The following is a 16,216-nucleotide window of genomic DNA, read 5'->3' on the forward strand; positions in this document are numbered from 1 at the left end:
CCGTCGTGCCGTATTCGTGATACCGCCTTCGTAGTTCCGTCGACGTAATTTCTTCTTTGTCATTCCATCGACACGCGCAGCGTCGTCGTCATGCGGTCATGGTGATAGCCGAAACTGGCGAGCGGGTTTCATTGCAAAGTGGGCCGATGCCGGAGACTGTGTGCTGCATATAACCGAAGCAATGGAAATCTCGGAATGACAACTACAGATTCTAAATAAAGGTGTCGTCAGCAATATACGCGGTGTGTGTGACTACATTGCTTGAACGCTAATCGCATTAGCCTCGGCAGTCATCGTGATTCTGTCGGCATTTCTTTAACGCGTTCCAACATTGTCGCAACGCCCTAGACATAGCCTCCTATATTTTTATGCCCTAGAAAACGTAATACGTTTGTTACACCTTCTGTAACCGAATTCGCTTGCCATATCTTTAGTTTTGAATTCGTGTTGTGCGTCAGACATCGCGCACGAATCTTCCAGCACTTCGGTTTGGCGCTGTTGTAACTCTGTCTTTACAGCTGCATGCGATTGGAAGCGATTCTTTGTAATGTTATCAGGCTTCCGTTGTCTACAGCCTAGCTTTTTTGCTTGTTAGTTTTTAATACTTGGTGCTCCCGTACAGTTGCAGGTGCGCTTCTAATTGCTCCAGACGCGCGCAGCCGTTTCACACTTATTCCGTGTCGCTTCTGCTTCCTTGCCAACCTCCTGCGAGGCTTCGAAACAAGAGCATCTTCGATGAAGATACCACGTCAGAGTTGACAGAAGCGCGCCGTTGCTTACGAGCGTGCTACCAACGCGATGAATGGACGACGCGTCCAGAATCCGAAATAGAGTGGTCGGTGAATCAAAAATTCAAGCGCGGCGGCAACCGCGCAGAGGAGCTGCTTCGCTCACTCAGACTCTGGAAGACTTCCGTGTGAGTCACGGCGCCGCGCTGCATATGCATTAACGTGTATAATAACCTGCGCACAAGACGTCGACGCGCGAGGAGAATTCGTGAGAGAAAACGCCCTTCCTCCCTTTCGTCTTCGCCGACGAGCACGTGGTATATGGAGCCGGACGAGCATAACTCTCTGCGGGCAACGCGATATCGTGGCTGAACCAACATCGCACCGAAACGAAACGCAATATTCCTGCCGGCGAGTGCGTGCCGTTGACGGCGGTCATGGCACGGCTCGTTTTCGTCTGCAACCGTAGAGCAGACGACACTCCGCGCCGTGCCGGCATTCTTCTCTATTTCTCGTCCCCCCGGGCCCCCTTGCATTCGGCGATTCAACGCCCTGCTACTTCACCGCTCGACCTTCACGGCTTGAGAGGCTATACGGGCCAAAAGGGCGGAAAACATCTTTTGTGGGTCTCTCTCTCTCTCTCTCTCCAAGACAGAGAGACGAGCACGAGAAAACGCTACCGCAAAATAAACGGCATTGCGATAGCAGGCCTGCAAACAACGCGAGCGCTGTGCGAATATGAGCCGGCTGCACTGCCAGACACGGCAAACATCCAAACGACATCAGGCAGGCAAAAATCGCCACCCCTCAACGCCCCAATGCAAGCAAGGGGAAATACCAAACACGGCACGAGCCAGTCGCACGGGAGGTACAGAATCGAAACGAAGAAGAAGAGTACAAAAAGAATGCACCCCCGACCGAATATTATATCTTTATTCTTTTACCGGTCCGGGCAGCCGGCGGCGCGCGGCGGCTCTTCGCGAAGCGTGCTCCCGCGCGCCGTCCAATCGGAGCTCGCGGTGCAATTCTTTACCATATTTGGAAGTACGCCACGCCTAGCCGCCGAGGCTTCGCCGCCAAAAGCCGGTGGCTCGACGTCAACGACCGAGCACGCTGACGGCATCCATCGGTCGTCTGGACCTCAAGAGACAACGGTGAGGCGCGGAAACGTTTTTTTCCGAGTTAACGAGATATAAATTGGCCAAACATGGCGGTCCGGCAGTGCCGTGTCGCGATTTTCGGTTCCGTCGCCGGCGACCAGGTCGCGTCGCCTTTTGCGAGCAGCCGCCGTTCTCTCCTCCTCCGTCGGCGACGGCTTTCCTCCTCCTCGACCGGCGCAGGAACGCGTTTTGGCCGGCGTCTGCTCCTGCGGCTTCTTCTTGTCTCTGTTCGGTGCCGTTTAGAAACGCCACCACCGCTTCCCCGACCCCCCTTCAAAACGCCGGGACCGAACTTTTTTCTCTTCCAAATTCCTCCTCGATTCCGCAGAAGGTAAGCCCTGAATAACCGCCGCGCGGTCACCTATTTTCGAATATACCTGCCGCGACGAAAAATCGCGCGTCGTTTCGCAACAACGCTCGTTTCGTGTCTTTGCAACAGCCTCATCATTTGCCAAAAAATACTGGCGGCCCGTCTAACCGAAGCAGTTTTTCGCCCTCCCACCATCGCCACCACTCCTAGCCGGTGAAGTGGCGGCTCTTTAACGACCGGTATCTTAGGCCTAACCCCCCTAACCGTCTCGTAACTCAATCGGTAAAAAATAATGTTTAAGGCACCTCTGCACTACTAGTAGCAAATGCATTTAATGCGTTTATTTAAGGCGGTTCTCGAACCGTCAGGAACTTAAGCGACCCGACGTGTCTTGTTTGCTGAACCGAAGCGGAACAGCGCCGGATCAGCCGTCGGAACAATGAACCAGAACCGGCAAATCGAGATGCTCCCTTTTGTTGTTGATTTGAGTGCATCGACTGTTCTTTCGCTAGTTTCACGATATTTGTTACTACTTCCTTGAGTGGCTCACGTTTGATAGCCGTTCTGTAACGATTTAATTGCCAATTACGTCGGGCAGTGGCGCACGCCCATTCTTTGTGCCGGCCAGCCTGTCCGAGACCTCCGCCCCCTAAGGAGTAAAAGAACAAATGAGATACTGGATTCCGCGATAAGAGGCGCACCATGATACCGAGACATTACGCGATGTGCTCACTTCAAGGTCTTGCAACGCTTGCCGCCCTAGCGAAGCGCTTATCTGTTTCCTCCTAGGCTGTGTGGTCGCGAGCTCATCGGTTGTAACGCATGGCCAGATTAGGCGTGGCTTTAGCAATAGTCATTGCTTTTTGACCGCCTGTTTATAGAAAATCGTTTCATTTGCAGGAATGCTGCACATCTCGTCTTTGCGCCTCGTAAATTGTACCGTACGCATTCGTTTATACGTTACCTAGCAAAGCCGCGCTTGCTGATAATGAGCGTTGATGAAATAATTTTTGAACAATCTCGTGTAGTAGACAATTGAATCGCATCGGAGTTAAAAAGACTTCGACTACGTTGTTATCGAGGAACAATTGTTATCCACTGTGGAATAAAGCGTGCTTTAAATACGGTGCCTGTACAGGTTCTGCTGCTCTGAATTTTAATGCAATGACATTTGCATTAGGTGAATTATCGGATTTTTTTTTTCTCAGCGTTGCCACAAGGGAGACGACGGCGTTTTATCTTTCCCAGCGGGACTTGGTGACACTATGCGAGATATACATTATTCCGTTCCTCGGTCTTTTATCGGTGCCTCCGGCACTCTCCGGCTAGCGGATTTCCTGGCGCAGGTTCGTCTCCTGCTGCCTATCTGATGACAACCGCATACATTTCGGAGGAGTAGCAGCGGCCTATGATGTCGCCCCGCCGTGCAACGTTTCGAAAGCTTGGGGCGTGTCCCAGGGATGCATTTCCTTTTTCGGGACTGATAACTGACATGCCTCGTCTGAAAGCGGAGAAAACGCTCCTAGTGTCTGTCGGGGGTGTTTATGTAGCGACACACTTCTGAACACGAACGTCGTGCTTCTGGCGGATACAGAGGTCGGGAAAAGCAGGTATTAGCGGTTTTCGTTGAGCGTGCTCGTGTTAAACGTTTGACGGAAGCCGTACAGTTATCGAGCAGTGCTTCAGGCAAACGTTTGTATTTTAGCAAGCTTCTCGCACTGGGTAATATTGCGTATATACGGGAGGTAACCGCGCGTGCGTCGGAAAACGTTGGCGCAGGGATCCGCCTACCGGGAACGTCTTGAATGTCGCCGGCTTACGATACGAGGCCTTTCAAGGTTAATAACGTTGCGTTGCGCCAGCGGGTCCACAAAGGAAACTGGTTTGCAGCGTATTCACGAGGAAAACGATAAAATAGCGATCGTTCGACCACCAACGACTCCGCCGAGGGGCTAACGTCCCCGCGTGGCGATGACGTCATCGCGGCAGAGGAGGGGAACCGATTAATTCGCTTGGCGCTTCCTTGTCGAGGGACGCTCGCATGGCACGTCGGAATTCGTGACGTCACCCACCAGGGGCGTCGTCTTTTGTCTTGCCATGACGTCACCGTGGTACATTGAGACCTGCCAGCGTGACGTCATACTCTTACGAGAGTGCCCATGGTCGGTATATAGAATTCGATTGCCGCTCTACCACCAAACCTTTCGAACGAGGCTGCATTTGCGTTTTTTTTTTTCTGTTCAAAAGATGATAATTAGGTTAAGAAGTCTAATAACTGGTTCGTAACTTGGCTATAGCACATCATTATGAACGTTTTCAGTGGCCATGTTACTTAGACGGTTTAGTTCGGAACCATCACTCGGCAATCTCTGCACTTTTGCAAGGCAAGATCTTTGAGGATATGTGATAGGATGAGCGCTAGACTGAACGTCGTTAACTCGATGCTCCTACTACTTCTAGCTTACTGGCATTACTGCTTGTGTCAGGAGCTTAATATTTTAAGTGCATGGACCACGTTGAAGTAGCAGCGGAATCGTTTTCTAGCTCGCAAAATTTTGGCGGGCTGTCGGTGCTGAAATGCTTCAGGTGCCGTTTAGAAACGCTTAGTAAGGCACTATACCATAGTGCCTTACTATATGGTATATTCTAGTAGTACACTATAGCATATTTACGTAGTGTGGAATATGCGTGATTTTCGTCAACCAAGCGAATTAGTAGTTCGTTAGCGACACTTAACTATTATTACAGAAGCATGCAGGCACGATAGGCATGGATCCTTTATCGCCCAAGTCTCCGTGACCACTGACGTTGGCGATAGAGGCATAGTATTTTCGCAGTCCTTCAGTCTTGATTGCACCGATGCCTGCACTACATGTAGCGCCGCCCCAATTCATCACTGCCTTTCATATAACATTTATCAAGCGCACTTACATGACACCGATAATCCGAATATCTGTTGAAAGGAGCTGGCCTATCTGGAAAGCACACTGGCCGACGATAGACACTAGGGATCGATCTACTTCGTGTTGTACGAGGAGCGCTCATCTAAAAGCAAAGCATATTGTTATAAGACGTGCGAAACAGATGGGGTTTCAAGCGTAGCCGTATTCTTACCTCATTGCTGCTCGTGCAGGCAGTCTAGCGCAGGTCTGCAGGCCATGGGCGTTGAGGGAAACCTTTTCCGGCTTGCGAGCTCCCGAGTTGAATGAATACGCAAACACCTCGTGTGGGAACGGACGTCTGTCTGGTCGCGATTCTCTCGAGGACAGCATACAAATTAGCCGGTAGGTGGAAGTTGCGCGAATCGACCTGCCGTATTAACGACCTTTTGCCGAATCGCTATCAGGCAATCGTCAGTTTTCTATAGCAGATAAGAAGCAAAAAACTGCTCGCAATTTGCCCTTTACAAATCGCCCCTTGGTCTGGGCATGCGGCAACGGCAGTTAACGTTTACGAATCCAAGCACGAGCCCTTTCGTGAATCGGCGTCGCCCAGCAGCAGACGATTTCTGAAGCGCGCGTGCGCCGCCATCTTGGCTACGGACGGAGCGGGCGAGGAGGAAGCTTGGATAGTTGCCAGACGAAGCGTGCCGGAACGCGCCGCGCTCGGCTTAGCAGCCACCCTAGCGGCGGTGGTTTGTGCTACTTGTAGCGCGAGGAAAGGGCGAGCGCGCGGTGCGGCCTAAAAACAGGTCCCGAGCCCCAGAGCGCCTGCTTGAGCGTTGTTTTGGTGGTGGTGGTGGTGGAGGAGGAGGGAGGGTGGGCTCTTCCAGACCGCTGCTACCGCGAGGTTTGAAACCCGTTTTACGGGCCTTTTTTGAGCAGCGGGGCGCCTTCTAAACCCGGGGTCTCTGCTGGTGCCGGGGTGGGTGAGGCAGCAGCAGCGTGCTTCGCCCCACCCCGCCCACCCCCAGCGCTGTTGAGCGGCCATGGCCAAAATTGGGTCGGTGAGCCCAGACAGCGCGTGGCTCGCGCCGCGACGAAACATTGACGCCCTTTTCTTGACGCACTTCTTTCAACTCTAGTTCAACGTTGTTGCGAGATGCTGCGAAATAGCCCGGTTAAAAAACTGCGTTTGCTCGCAGTTTCTTTTCGACGCCTTCCGAGTTTTGTGGGTTACTTAGCGACCCACTGCTCCCATTGGCACGTGGGCATTTACAAAGAAACGCTGCTACTTTTGTTTTCTTGGCGCCTTGCGTGCTGGTCGAGTTTTCTTCCGGCTATATTTGCCGATGCTGGAGCCGGAGTGCAAGCACGGCTTTATTCCGGGGCCTGACGGGCCAGAGCTCGATGAAGAGGCTGCGCTTTAGCTACGCGCTACAACTATGCGCATTCTGGTACATCATTCGAAATCCAGAATAGCGCTCAATTCTGTCGGGTCGCTACGCAGTAAAGTCTCCAACTGCCAAAGTTAGTACTATTAATGTTGTCGCCCGTAGGTGCCGAAACCCTACCAGCTTTTTCCCGTCGGCGTCTGCATTTTGTGTTATGAGTTAGTACGGTACTTGTTTCCTGTCGCGAGTAGGCATTGATATAGGAGAGCCGTTCATCGGCTAAGAGTAGAGTCTCGGGCGACGTACGCGTAATTGCCACCCGAATTACTGCCGGCGTCGACGTTAAGGGATACGGATTGATCTTTCACGGCGCCCTGCTATCGGTCGCCTTTGCGAGGCACGCGCCGCGCCTGTGCCGCCGCTTTGCCGTGAACCAGTTTTCGCGAGCGGGCGAGGGGGAAGCGGGGCGATAAAATTGCGCAACTCGCGGCTGTTTTCGGTAGCAGGTCGGCATCGTGGCGATCCGTTATTTTAGCCACTGGCAGGCTTACTTCTTTTCGCGTACGCCCTCTCGTTAGACGCATGCCGCGCTGTTGAAGCTAGAGCTTAATGATTCATATCATGTGTACGAGTGTACAGTGTGTGCTTTCTGGCGACTATTGTGCGGACAGTGGCCGCCGCCAGAACGCGCTACGGGTGCTCACCTGCTCCTGTTGGCGAAGGAGGGTTGAGCGCACCAGGCAAGGATAGCGGGTGCTGCAGAGACGCGCTACCTGCCTCTGCAGCACTGCACGCTTTTACTGAGGTTGCATGCGGAGGCTATGCACAGCACTGGGTACGACAGATATGCTCGAGGACTCCTCGTTTTTACTTGTTTTACCCGCTGCGATGCTGCAGTAAGGCAGCAACGATGTTGCACGTGACGCCTTTTCGGTAATGCCCCAGCAGATGGCGCAAGGTGCTCGGGGAAGCTTAGCTTGATTGCGACTTTCAGTTTTGTGTGGAATTCTCTGGGTGGTTCGTTCGAGTGACGCTAGACCGAGTTGTTCTCCACGGCTACCTGCAGGTATTACCGGAGTAGATAAGTCGTGCAGGCCCAGAACACGGTGCAATTCTGGGCCTTTCATGCGCATTCGTACGATCGCGTTACTGATTGGCTCAGCCAGCTACGCAAGCTTCCATTGCAGTTTGTCCGATGTCCACTACGATACGTTATATTGTGAAACAGAATAGACAGCGCGCAGCGAGGTCTTTTTTTTTTTTTTTTCTTTTTTTTCCGGTGATGCGTGCGGGAAGGTATAGTCGAAAGTCAGCTACTGCTCACTGAAAGCCAGAAATTTCGCTGTCTGGGCAGTTAGCTGCAACGAGATGAACACATGCCACGCGAATGCTCGCTAAACTGTGGCGACTCGCTGCCATGTCAGTCGTCAAAACAGCGGGCTGTGCTGTATTGAAGAAAAAAAAAAAAAAGAATCGTGTAGGGGAGGGCGAATATTCGAAGTTTCGACTGCTAATCGAATTAGTAGTCGAAATTTTGAACTAACGAAATATTTCGCAACAACCAGCTGTTAGTCTTCTTACTGTTCTGTTGAACAAAGTGTCGGAAGTTAGAAAGAAAACGGTAACGAATGTTTTCGCAGGAATTTAGAAAAAAGAAGGATAACGCAAGTCCTGTGTACTGTTTCGCGGCGGTAGCCCACATGACAGACAACCTTTATAGGTTTGCTGGTATATAGTCACTAATTTAGTATTCTGTCAGTCTGGCCACGTAGCAATTTTATCTTCTTCGATGTGGCCATTGCTGTTTTGCTTATAACGGGCCCTTTTACACACAAGCTCATCAGCAGGTTATTTACACAACTTGGAATCGTTTTTCGGCAACCATTTATTTAGCGTTTTGCGTTTTGAATCCTCCCGAGATCTCTTGGCGGACCGCAGTTCAGAGACTGTGATGATCGGGGAGCCGATGTTTTCCACGTCCTTTTTTTTTTTCCCCCGAGAATCTTGAGCTCATCATCTGTCCTTTTGTAATTGGCACGGTGAGGCGACCGAGACTGCTCATTTTGGATCGGCGCAGAGTTACGCAGTAGTAACCATGGACATAGCATATTATGTGCGAAAAAAAAAAAAGACCCCCCCCCCCCCAAAAAAAAAATAATAATAATAATAATAACTGGGACGAATTCTTGGCGGCGACGAAAAAAACCATTTGAAGGTGCCGGGATCTCCAAAATAATGGCGGTCAAAACAAACTAAGCTTACCGTGGGAACTGCGTAGCCGTGACGGACCGCTGCTACTGTTGGCTGCATCTCGTAACGCGCGTAACCGCTCGGTCTCGCTAGCCTCTCCAATCGCGTATCTCTCTACCCCCCCCCCCCCCTTTTATTAATTTTTTTTGTGTTTCTTTTAACCTCAAAAAGAAAAGCGAGAGAATGCACGTCTAAATATTGCGAGCCAGAAATTGCACCGGGATTGAGAAACCGAGAGAAGCAGGAAGGGCACATATGGGTCCCGTACCGAGACGGTGGTCTGACCTGGCGTTACGTTACCCGGCTTGCGGAACCTTTTCTTCTTTTTGTCGTCTTATACATGTGCCGGCAGTCGTTTGGAGTGCGATTAAAGACGAAACTTGGGACGAGGAGACGAGCTTTTCTCTTTTTTCTTTCTTCAGCGAGTACGGAATGTGTGCGTCGAAAAGCGTGAAGAGATGGCACAAGTGGCACAGTTTCCTCAAGAAACCGTATTCCGAGTTTTTTTCCTCCATCTTTTTTTTTTTTTTCTAGCTCAGAAGCCGCGCTTCTAGCCATGCCGCTAGACGAGTGGGCATTCGGGCTTTGAAGGCTGCGACGAAGATGCATGTGCGCGCTGTTTGGAGAGCAATTTCTCTGCTACGGAGACTCGGCGTTGCGTAATGAGGCCTTGCGAGGCTCGGTGCATACGTCGGGCGGCGGAGGGGCATTGCCCGTGCGTATAGAGGTTCGGGAAAGAAAAAGAAAATGCAACTTAGGGCGCGGGATGTGCGTTGCTCTGCGGGGGTGAGGGAAGTGTTGTACGGTCTGCACGCTGGTAGCCGTTGTGGACGGTCGTTTACGTAACGGTCAGTCTTGACGGTGAGCCCCGCTCGGTCGCCCTTCTCGTGAGGATGCGGTGATCGACCTTGCTCCATGGTTTACGTCGAGGCGGCTCTCGGGAAGTGTAGATGAATACTAAACTTTCCGCCTCGTGACGTGTCCGAGTGGAAAGCTAGGTGCAAACCCCGTAATCTGCGCCTGCGGTGCATGAATTTTGGTGCCAAGGCGCGCGCACCTTGCTGTGGAGCGAACCGCCCTTTCGCAGTAAGCTGCACTGCTCCTGGAGTGGCGAGCATTGCGCGATGGCTGAAAGGGCCACACGAAGGAGTCGAGTCGGCTTGAAGGAAGGGGCTGGCGAAGTGGCCCAGCCTGCTTAACCCGAGTACAACTGAGCCCCCCTCCCGTATTACGGACTCCTACAGTATACATTACGGTAGGAGTCCGTAGGACTTCGTAAGGGCAGGATTGAGGTGGACTTCCAATTAGCGACCGATGTAATGTGGCAAACAGCTTCTATGAACGGTAAGATTTGTGAATCGGGCCCTTGGTACCGGTAGAGCCGAAAAAAAAAAAATCTTACTAGCGGTTATAAACTCTTAAATAAATTTATCGGTAGCAGTGATTCTTTCCACCTTTCGCGAGTCCGCGGTTGCTGTGGTCCCAAACCCCACACACGTTGTCCCACGTAGGTGACAGTTTTCTCTCTTAGCGTGAAACTCCACCTTTCGGATTGACACTGTATTATTTTTAGTGGATCGTGTAAGTATATTGCTTATGCAGAATGTCGAGGCATATCGTTTCCGACAGAGATCCGAAGCCTGTCGAGACGACTGACGTATGTCTCGACGGTTACGTTCGATGACCTATGGTATTTCGCTTAGCAAGTAGCGCATCGTTGTTCGTGCAGGATCCTAATGTGCGACTACGTGTCCTTGCCGCAACGGCGGTACGCGCGCGGGCTTCGCCGCCCGACTCCCTCTCTCGTGGCGGCAAGGTTAACGATCCCGGCGTCGTCGCCGTCTTCGTCGCATCGCCGCGACCTCCTCTTCTCAGGCGATGTGTTTGTCGCGTGCTTCCTCCTTGACCGCCGCTAGAACGGGGCTGCCTTCTGACCTCGCTGCGCTTCGCACGTGGCTGTAACCGTCGTGTGAGTGACGTTGATACGCCGGTGCGTGTGTCAACGCGGCGGAAACAAACCAACACCAATTATGAAAGGACAGGAGCCAACCGTTCCCAATTTTGCCGCGTTGTCTTTGTTTCGCACGCTTCGGGTGTGTAGATTTACTGCACTGTTCACGAACTCAGTGACACGCACATTGGCACAATTCTGACAAAATCGGCTTGTGGCTGCTTGTAACCGGGTTCATGTATCCGCTAGCGGGTCGGGTCGAGCGAGCGTCGAGTCGCTCTGTCAGCCTTCCATTAAAGGGTGGCTTGACTCGCCCAACCCGCATGACGAGATGACGAGATAGATGTAAACGCGGTCGTAGGTCGTGCTACGTAGGTCAGCTAGCCTTCCGACTCGACCCGATGGCGACGTCTGGCGCCAATTTCAGTGGTCATTGATCGATTCGCTAATCCCCGTGAAGTTGCTCTGTTGAATCGATTGTTACACTGCGTGCGAGCTGGGCTCGGCGTGACTTGTCGCATGTCACTACACGGTTTTTGAGAATCACGTGCACCCCACGCACTGAGGCAGCACTGACTGCACCATGCGAACTTTACTAATACAGCAGGTACACCATAGGAGCACGCATGCGTACACATTGCATGTAAAGGTTGCGTGCTGCTCGGCCCGTTACGTTCGCGATGCGGAGTGGGACGCAACAAGTTGGGCGATTGCTGCCTCTGCGAACTCGCGGAAATCGGATAAAAACAGCTGCAAGCCAATGACCGTGGGCCGACGAGACCGTCTGTGGCACTGTTTGGAACACCGCACGCTGCGCAAGCGCTCGAACCTCGTCTCGTTCCGGGATCGCGTGGTGACGCATCCTGCCGCCGCTTTGATCCTGTTTTGATTTCTTGGTCGGCTGCGCGCGTCTTTCGCCTCCACGAAGCGCGCACGCACGCATGCGCGCCGTGGAAGAACGTTCGTTGTTTCTGAGCGAGATAGAGAGCGCCCGTTGGCTCGCTCTGTCGCCGGACAAAGGGTGCGACTGACCACGAGCGGCACTTGCGCCGTTCGCCGCGGCTTCGAGTGTTTCGGGTCACTCTGGGCGGCACTGAGGATGGCACAGCGGTTCACCCTAACCTGAAGCGCATGCATGACAGCGCGTTTTCGTGCAATCCGCTGCCGCTTTTGCGATATATGCCGTCCTGCTGCTGAGCACGAGGTCGCGGGTTCGATTCCCGACCGCGGAGCTCCGATTTGGGGCGGAATGCAAAAATCAAGAAACGTCGTCTGTCATAGAATGTGTTGTGAAACCACACTGGACAAGGGCGCAAAAAACTAGTAGGACATTAGACACACGTGCTGTGCAGGCTAATAACTGTTTCATAACTGTTTAACCATGCAATAATGTGTTGCATGGTTTAGGGCGCTATAAGCCCCATGAGTCGCTTTTGCGACTGCGCATTTTCTCGGAAGTTCAGAGCTGGCCTGTGCCGAACTCTGCTGCGTTTGTCTGTTGTCTTTATAGCGCCTTGGTGGTTGACTGCGCCGCGCCGTAACAAGAATGGTCGGTATATATGGCGGCGCCTACTACTACGACGAAGGGGACGGTGCTGCGCGTCCCGTGTAACGGACACTGCTTTCGCAGAACTCCGCGGTTGCGTCATCGCACAACGGCGCATGGGGGCTGAAAGATTAGAGATTTGTAATTTGACAAACACCGTGTTGATGAGTGGCGGCGCCTGAAATTGTATAGAGTGATTCCGTCTCGTTAAGACACATTTCGTCTCGCCGGTCAAGTAACCCGTTGGACATGCAAGCCACACGCGTAGAATAATGGGGTTCCAATGAATTTGCAAGTTTTAGGTTACCACGTTTCGCTCGCTGCACAAGCGATGTCCCATGCACTGTACCATGCTAGCTATTCCGTGGAGACGACAGGACAAGCTTTGCGTTCGGCCTAATTGGAATATAGCATTAAGGGAAACACCGCTGCAGGGGCTTGCGAGACGCACAACATGAACGAGAAAGCTCTGTCCAGTTCGTGTTTCCACTGTCCTCGTCTCGTAATCATTTGTAGCGCTGTTTCCCGAAAATGATGGGGCAAGAAAGAACAACGGAACGCATTGAATTTCGTACTTCCAAACGTCTGATATCGCTGGTGCGTTTTGACACGGTATCCCAGTTAACCGGCAGACCTTTCGTTTACACCAGCGGCGTTTGCGCGTCGCTGGGTTGCGGTCAGGTTTGTTAGCACCTAATTTTTCTTCCAGCTGCGCGAATAACGAGAATCGATGGAGCTTGGCGCGCCGGTTTTAACACCGCTTAGTGGGTTAGTCTGCCTTTGATGCAGGATTAAAAAGCGTTTAACGTGGAGAAAACGATTGCGCCTCGCCTAATCGGGAAGCACTTAGTATATACAGCCGCGCTCGGTGAACAAGCGCTTGGTCGAGAATGTAGGCGCGCTTCGAGATCGGACCTAGTTGATCGGCCTACTTATGGATCATCTCTCTGACGCCGCCGTGGAAGGCATACGTTATTAGATCACGCTATAGCGCACGGCGCCCTAGCGTGTGCGGCGCGCGCGTGGCTGTGTAGGTGGGACCGAGGGGGGGGCATTAGCAGTTGTAATTCGGCCCGCGAATCGCCTGGGTCCACTTGCACCGCAAGTGTACGTGTCGGGTTGAAAGCACGGCCCGCAACACTGGGTATATTAACGGGCACGCTTTTAATGTGAGCGCAGTGGATGGAGATCGGTATACGTGCTCGTGGTGCGAGATTGCGCAACGCGTGCGCGCGCTCGCGCTCCATTAAGGGGGAGGGGGGGTCCCCTCTGTGCCGCTGTCACGTGCCGTCGAGGATTTTTCAAGGTCGGAGGGAGGCAACGCCCCCTCCCGTCCTCACCCTGAATCTGCGAGCGCCGCATTATGGCCGTGCTGTATCGTAATGGCCATCCGTCACTGAGTTTTCTCGAAGGTGGACCGTGCTTTGCTGCGTGCGCGTCAGCTCCGAACGTGATGACGATTAAATGAATGTGAGGAATGGATGCGGGGCTACCGTTAGCGGCGCGATCGAGGCAGTTTACTCGTACCTTGCCTTTAGTCGGATACAAAAAGACAAAACTGGTACGCATATAGGGCGTCGACTTCGCCCTACATGCCTCTGGTTTCAAGGCGTATGTAGAATACAAGGCGTGTGTGTAGTGTACTAGAATAGCCATGGTCTTCGAGTCGATCCCGCACGAAGCTGCGGGATCGACTCCGATTAGAAATGGAATGCGATAACCGAATGCGGTCCGAATTTGGAGCCGTCCACAGTGTCTTCCAGGTGCTTCAGTTCTAGGACGTTAAACCCGGTAACTTTATTTTTGCGCAAACTACGCGGGCGCCTAGCTGTATTGCGCGCCCGAAGAAGGCGTCTTATTTCCGAAAGCGCGTGATTGCTTCATACGGGACTTGCATGGATTCGCCTCAAATTTGGTGCGTCAAAGACCAATCGTTGGCGTATGCCATTGGCTTCGGAAGGGTGCATTGACCAGCGAGCCGCGTTCCTCAGGTTCGGCATGTTCAACAACAGTCAAAAGCCAATTCTCCGCAGATTGCATAATCCGTGCTGCTTCAATGAAGAGTCCTGTGCTGCTTTCGTACTTTGCACGCATTAGTTTCGCTCCGTCTCGCGGACGTGGCCCGCTGGTGGAAACGCAGTGCCGCGTTGCTGCGCCCTGTGGCATTTGCGGGAGTTGAGCACGCATCTTTGCCGCCGCGCCTCGCACGGGTGCAGCAGCTCGACGGCTCGAATCGGTCAGAGCGTGCAACTTGCGGACCGTGGCTAACCCAACTTACGCTCTCGCGAGTGTATGTTACGACACGTATATATGAGCACATGCAGGGGGACAGGAAGGGGTTCAGGAGCTACGCAAGGAAGAAAGAAGCCTGCTGTATAGTTGCTCGAGCTTCGTCGAATTAATGTGCGCGCGTCTTGGGCAGCGTTAGCTCCACGCTTTCCCGAGGCGCTAAAAAAACAAAAACCCGCTTTATTTTTGTTCGTCCGTGGAAAGGCTGCTTTACTTTTTCGTTTTCCGCCACCTCTCTCTCGAGTTGCCGTCGCGCCGCTTCGTTCGTGATGCGCCGCTATAATTTTTTTCTTTTTCCTCGGCCTCCAGGAGCTGTGTAACTGTGTAGCTATACCGCTTTTGTTCTACTTCGAGGCTCACCGAGGTTTCGTTCAGTTTTTGTCGCTCTGCCGCTTACGAGCGCCCGCGCTGTGTTTGTACGCGGCCGCTCTCTCTAGCTCTTTTCTTTGTAGTGTCGTCGTCCCGTTTGCCGTGGAGTCAAAACGCTCTCCACTTGTCTGTGTGGTCTCTACTGAAAGCTGCTCAGCGCTCCTGAAAGCTAAATCGGACGTCGATCGCAGTAGCTCCTATGAATAGAAGAAAAACGTGTCGTTAATCGATTGACGTGAAGAAAGCGCACTTGTACAACACACATTTCTCTATATGTGCTGCGCTCTTAAACTAAAGTTTCGAGGTCCACAGTATCAGGGAATATATATATATATATATATATATATATATATATATATATATATATATATATAGCTCAGCTTCGCAGCGTGAAATCGCTTTAGTACATAGAATTCGTTGAACACGCGCACCTAGCATAGCACATGATTTTAACCGGCATGCCCAGCAGGCTGCGAAGAGTTTTTCGCGCCGGCCGTTGGTATTACTCGCGACTGTACGTAATTCGGGTGCATGGAGTGGGCAGCGAGGAGTGCAGTCCGGCGTTGTTACTATTGACCGCCCGTCCGTGGTTTCTAAAAGGTTGTGGCGTTTTGTTACCGAGGTCGCGGGATCGATTCCCTACCGCGTCGTCTTCCCTTCGACAGGCTAAAGGCGCCCGTGTCGGCACATTTATTGACCTCTATAGGGACCTCACGTTTTCGTCCGCAGCCCGCCTTTGCGGAGTCTTTCACAGCCGGGGTTTTAACTTGGCAACGTTGAACCTAATCAAACACGAAGGCGAGCGAACCAAGGAGGTTGTTGCAAAGAAGCTGCTTGGAGCCTCGCTTCTATATGCGCCGGCCTGTTGGTTTCGTGTATACCCTGCACGGTATTAGCGTGACAAAATGTACGCGTTTTGCATGCAGGGTGTGTATATATAGTCGTGCTGCGTAGATGAGCCCGCTCGGCCAGCCAGTTAATGCCCAGCGCGGCCTGCGCCATCATCTTGTGTTTGCACTGCGCCAGTGGATGATGCGGGGCGCGAGCAATTTGGATTGCGTATACTTTGCCGCCCTCCTCCACACGCGTAATGGCGTCGGGGTCCTTTTGATGTGCGCGGACCGGTAACTCCGCGTACGCTGCCTGCGGGCCCTGGCGGCGCAGTCAGTTGGCGAATCGCCCTACTGCGCCCCGCACCTACTAGCCTTTTATTTTGAAGCAAGCAATGACGACGGCACTTGCGACGCGCCGCTGTATTAGTAGTATCATTGTCTCCTCGGCCACATTATACGCCAGAGCTGCATAGGTGTGTGGGTGTACTCGATCCGACTCGCCCATCA

The sequence above is a fragment of the Dermacentor silvarum genome, chromosome 5 (assembly GCF_013339745.2).
Source record: "Dermacentor silvarum isolate Dsil-2018 chromosome 5, BIME_Dsil_1.4, whole genome shotgun sequence".
Classification (NCBI taxonomy): Eukaryota; Metazoa; Arthropoda; class Arachnida; order Ixodida; family Ixodidae; genus Dermacentor; species Dermacentor silvarum.